The sequence below is a fragment of the Folsomia candida genome, unplaced genomic scaffold (assembly GCF_002217175.1).
Source record: "Folsomia candida strain VU population unplaced genomic scaffold, ASM221717v1 Fcan01_Sc004, whole genome shotgun sequence".
In the NCBI taxonomy this organism is placed as follows: Eukaryota; Metazoa; Arthropoda; class Collembola; order Entomobryomorpha; family Isotomidae; genus Folsomia; species Folsomia candida.
Window position 1 is genome coordinate 4,279,189 of NW_019091196.1, and position 6,131 is coordinate 4,285,319.

Below are 6,131 nucleotides of genomic sequence, written 5' to 3' on the forward strand. Positions count from 1 at the left end.
ATATGTACGAAAAAATCAGAATTTTCGCAAAATTCGTATTTTATAATATAATTCTCTGAATCTTTTGTAGTAGAATTTCTTTATGCGAAAAAATTTCGTCTCACATTGCATCGTTGAAATATTTACAAAATATACAAATTTTTTTTAAAATGTGTAAATATTCACAAAATATTTCCGTATTTTTCGAGTTCTTTGAGTGAAAAAAATTTCGTCTCATATCGTTGAAAATTTCAACCTGAAATGTTTACGAAATATAAAAATTTAAAAATATATATAAAAGAATTCCTTATGTCCATATATTTCAAACAGCGGAAATATTTGTATGTCTGAAAGCCCAGAAATATGTTCCAATACATAAAAATAGTTTGAAATTTTGGTGTTCTTTACACCGACAAAGTTTGACCTTCTGTCCTCATCAAATCAAAAAGATAAATACATACATAGCCGCCCTCTTCTGCTCCAATATTGTGTCCAATTCTTACCCACCCACGCGTAAAGAATGAATCTCCCGTATAAGCACCTCATTCCCTGTCACGACATTATTCAGGTTTTCCATTAAAAATTCATCACGGAAATCAAATCAAAACGCATCTCGTCGTTGGAAGAGGAGGCGTTTTAAATTGGTGAACTCATTGGGACAAAGAAACTTGTTAGTTTATTTTCTTTCCGGGTAAAACACGTAAAATACGGGTCGTGCGGGAAGGGTGTGATTGAGTTTGTGCAAATTCGGTTATCATGAAAGGATAACCTTTTACGATGATTTTACCCGGGTAGAATTTTCGTACGGGATCCTTCTTTCTAGGGAAAATAGGTACAATATTTAAGTGGTGGGTGGGGGGAACGGGATTTACGGTGGGTCCCCGATACCCGGGTAGTACTTTCCCGGTTTTTGAGAGTACTTCAACTAAATGATTTGAGCGGTTGGTTGGTTGGCAGGAAAGCTTTCTCCTTTCCATCGGAGAATATTATTTATTTAGTTTTAAAGAGTCCTTGACAGACAGACGACAATTTAGTAGGCAGACTTTCAGTTTACACCGGTAGTAGTACCACCACCACCACGGCCATGAATGGGGATGCCATGCAGATTTCCACTTCTGGGAACTATGTATGTATGTACTTATCAATATTTCAGATAAGTACTTATTTGTTGTTAGAGACGTGGGAGGAAACGTCACGAACCCCAAAACTCGAGGGGACGTGCATATAAAACATGTTGACCTTGATAAGCTTGGGTTACCAGATAGGCTGAATTTTGCTTGATGGGTGCATCTCGTATATATTTTGAGTGAGAATTTTCAAAAAATTGTCCTCATTTAGAACAAATGGGAAATTCGTAACCGTACTTTTTTTGATGTGCATGCATTTCGCAAATCTTAGGACGAGATTAATTCCACTCTCGGTTAGAAAAATTGGTACTGTGCATTTTTACGCCCATCAATTCCCCGTCACCGATTTCCCCCCATCGATTCTCACCCCACAAGTTCACCGCTTTATCAATTCCCCGCCATCAATTCCCCGTTATCAAATTCTCACCCGTCTCATGAAATGGCAACAATGCACCAAAACTGACGCTACCAAAACCATTCACTTTTAAAGGGTGATATGATAAAACTATCAAGCTTCAATATTATCTGCTCCTTTAACATCCAGGTAGTGAACAACTTCTTCCAAGTAAACCTAAAAAAACATCGTACAATATTGGTCAGTAAAATAATTTATTATTTATAAATAAAATAAAATAATTAATAATAAAATAATTTATATAATTTATTAATTAAAATAATTTATTTATTTTCGAGGAAATTTATTGTGATAAAAACGGTAAATAAATAGGCTAATTTCTTAAAAGTTCAACGTTTTGTACTACAAACAAATAGGTTCGTCCTATATAAATTGTTCAAAGTTGCATCCCTCTCAAAACTCATGAAGTTGATGCCATTTTAGAATTTGCATTTAAATAAATTGAACAAAGGTTGAGTGAAACTAAAAACTCTATGATGAAGATATTGGACCTTAATCAAATATCAAAAAACGACTACCTTGCAATTTGAAGTCTGCTTTCCCCGACTTTCACTTACTTGCTCACGCGCTCACTCAGTCAGAAACTTTTCACTATTTTTTTAAATAAAGAATTAAAAGTTTACTTGGAAGAACTTGTTCATTACCTGGATGTTAAAGGAGCAGATAATAGGTCCTCTCAAGGCTCAAAAAATGAGCGAAATGAGCAATGAGCAGAAAAATAAAAAATCAGATTTTTCTGCTCAAACCTTGAACGTACCACTTTTTTTATCGATCATAATTCTTGAGAATCGTGATCTTTATTTGTGGGAAGTTCAATTATTTGTTTATCATTTTAATGGTTCTAAATTCAGTTTCATAATTCATACAATTCCGAAAATAACTGAACGTCAAGAGATATGAGAAATTTTATCATTGTGCATGGCTTTAACATGGCTTTTAATGGGTTTCAACAACAGGCATTGTGAAAATATTGCAGGAGAATTAACGAACAGCATTATCTCAAATAATTCATTTTATATAGCAGCAGTAAACAATTTTATGTATAAATCAAATGCTTAAAATTTAGATGTAATAGTTTCCAATTTAATTTTGAGTTCCAGTATTTTTATTTCGGCTTCGCTGAATCGTAATTTTATCGCATTGAAAATCATTAGATTTGATGTAATTGAAAGAAATGACCGCACTTTTGTCCAGAGTTTCGTCTTTCTCAGGGTCAATCCCAAAACCCGACTGGTTTAACTTCTCTTTAGTCTCTGTGTACGTTTTAAGAAATCTGTCAAATCCATTTTTTATTTGACTTTCTTCGCAATTAAGGGCAAAGCATCTTGGAGACGACGAAGGAATTCAGTGCGGTTGGTCACCTGCTAAAATATTTTTTTGCGATTAAGGATTTGGTTATTCAAAATTACATGTGGATAACAAATTATCATTTACCTTACCTTAAATGAGGTGTTATTGTTGACGACATAATATGCCATGTCAATTTTTACTTGTGCTGTCCAGCGAAATATTTTTCGGCCGCCTACCTCCACGACGCTACTTTTGTTACAACAAATTACGGGATTTGCAACTTTTTCGACACTGGTACGCTTAACCTGGGTCTTGGGACCCATAATGATAAAGAATATGTTTTAGAGAACTTTACTTAATTTTTAAACGAAAAATTGAAGTAAACAAACAACTGATGTGCTGATGTGGAGCAGAATGAGCAGGATTATGAGAGAAAAAATCAACCCAAAACTCGATTTTTTTGTTGAGCAAGAAAATCTGATTTTGAGCGAAATCGCATGCGCACAGCCGAGCAGAAATGATCAGAATGAGCGATGAGCAGAAAAATCAGATCTTTTTTAGAGCTTTGAGAGGACCTAATATTCATGCTTGATCGTTTTATCATATCACCTTTTAAAGTGAATGGTTTTGGTAGCGTCAGTTTTGGTGCATTGTTGCCATTTCATGAGACGGGCGAGAATTTGATAACGGGGAATTGATGGCGGGGAATTGATAAAGCGGTGAACTTGTAGGGTGAGAATCGATGGGGGGGAATCGATGACGGGGAATCGATGGCGGGGAATTGACACCAAATCAGAAAAATTATGATATTTTTTTCGAAATCCTGCCCAAAATGAGACAGAAATTCTTGATTTAGGAGATGCACGTCAAAAAGAGTCTGTGAATTGTGTAAAGTTATGACAATTTTTTTCAGAATTTCAACTCAAAATTAAAAATTTACGATTTATACGTAAATCGTGAATTTGTGATTTTTTTCGCAAATTCTTGAATTTGTGAAACGTGACTGAATGCATGTACGAGATAAAAATTCGCTTAACTCGCACGTGGAGTCAAAATTGCTTTAAATTATGGCAATTTATTCGAAATTTATCATTTTCAAGATGGACATTCCCCAAACAAAAATCGAAAAATTGTTCCCTACCAAATCTTCATGATTCTGACCCATTTTCGAAAAAAATCCTCACTTCATGCACAACCCCATCGAAGGAAACAGAATATATTTATATCCCGGGGATGAATGGCAGCCATGTCATGACACACGATACAAGAGTTTCCTTTCTCTAAATTTTCCCCTTGTCCTTGAATTTGTTGGGATAAGTGGCTTATCAAACTTTGCTTTCTCTTTATTACTTTCTCCACAACAGAATGGAATTGATTCCTCAAACCAAGTAAATAAGATTGACAGGTCGACAATGTGAGAACGAGAAGAAGGGAACTGGAAATTTCTTCCACAACTTTCTCCACTACGTTCTCCCCAAGAAATCTGATACGCGTCGTGCAGAAAGAATGTGTTTCTATTTCTTGGGCGGACACGTGCCGATGTTTTTTTAAGAAATTGTGTAATTACTTAATTTATTACAAGTCATTAATTTTTGCTAATTTTTTTGCAAAGTATGCTTTTGCATGCATGCTTCTTGCCGTTCTTGATACAATTTAAATTAACCTTAGATTAAATGGGATTGATGCAGATGTTTTTTTTTGCAAAAGAGTACAATTAAATTGTTGCCCAATTAATAATTACTCTTTGCTAATTTTTTGCCAAGCATCCTTCTTAACCTTCTTGTCTTTTTATACAATCCAAAGTAACCTTAAATAAAACAGGATTGATCGCGTAAATTGGAAGGGTTGACTGCCGGTAAATCAGCAAGGTTGACAGTTTCACCTGTCCTAGGATAACTCTTCTGAAATAAACGCATGGAATTGTATTTACTATTCAAAACTATAACGTCGATGTTAAACCGAAACATTTACTATGAAATTGTTATTTATTGTTTTAAAGAAAGTTGAACCATGCCTTTTTCCTGAGAAGGTGCTACCAGCCGTTGCCATTTCGACAATAAATTGTTACTATTTTGAGATTAGTTCTGTTACAGGGATTTTTTAAGAACATTATTTTGTCCAAAATTTTCACAAGTTTTTTTTATACATTTGAACCACTTTTCTGTTCACAAATTTGTAGAGATTTTGCAAGCTTTTGCCAAGAATTTTTTGTTTAAAGATATGTACTACAAAAAAAATAGAACTATTATCAGTTTTGTAATGTTTTGTTACTACCATTTTGATAGTAATTGTTACCTGGTTGGTATCAGTGTCAATACATACTGTTGAATTTTGACCAAATAGTTCCCGAATCTTTGTCCTAGTTTATCGTTAAAGCTATTAAAAAGTACAGAATCGGCGTTAAACTGAAACATTTGTTAAGAAATTTGTAGGGATTTTTTTTGAAACTTTTGTCAAGTACTTTTGTACTTAAATAAACTATTAGAAATTAAGTACTATTACCAGGTTTGTAATGTAGTTACTATCTTTGATACTAAATAGGTGGTACCAATATGGTAATAGTTGCTACAAATTTAGTATTTGTTTACAAAAAATAGTATCTGCGCCACGTATCTTTCCACTTATTTTATGTTTCACACCATTCCAAAATCAAGTTTGGCATTAAACTGAATCATTTTTGTATGTTTTCATTAAATTTGTGGATTAATTTTTTTTTAAATAATATTAACTTTTTTGATAATTTTTTTAAGAAGTGTTAAATTCTGCTGTAAATTAAGTGTTTTTTTATCCGTGTGAGAATAAATACGAAGCATATGAAACGTGCACATAAACTATTACCAATTTCATAATATTTATTACCATCCCGATAAAAAATTGTTACCACTTGATTCGGTAATTATAGTAACTGTTGACCAACCTAGCATCTATCTACTAATCAGCTTAATAAATCATTAAAAAGTAAAAGATTGGCGTTACACCGACACATTAGATTTATAAATTTTTATTCATTTTTTAAAGAAAGATCAACCTTGCAGACAATAAATTTTTACCATTTTGATACATATTTGGTTTTAATCGTTTATAGTATTTTAGCAACTTAGGAGGGGAGCTTGCGAGGTTAATAATAACAGATCTTGATGCCCTTTGGATATGTAGTAGGGACCAATGAGTGTACTAAAACCCTGAAGTGGTTTGACTCCATGGCCACATTTGCGCCCGCCACACCCACTCAAAAATGCCCAAAAAACGCTTTTACTCCAGTTTTCACTCACTCAAATCCACGCCAAAAATCCAATTTTTGGATTTTGAAATTTCTTTCA

The 6,131-nt window shown here is 33.6% G+C and overlaps 1 long non-coding RNA gene across 1 annotated transcript; it reads right to left on the reverse strand.

Moving 5' to 3' along the window:
• Nucleotides 1–2,590: 2,590 nt before the first annotated feature.
• On the reverse strand, nucleotides 2,591–3,380 carry LOC110849292. The gene is made up of 2 exons (XR_002547792.2): nucleotides 2,961–3,380; nucleotides 2,591–2,885 (listed from the first exon to the last, which is right to left on the reverse strand). It is a non-coding gene; the product is annotated as an uncharacterized LOC110849292 (long non-coding RNA).
• Nucleotides 3,381–6,131: the final 2,751 nt, after the last annotated feature.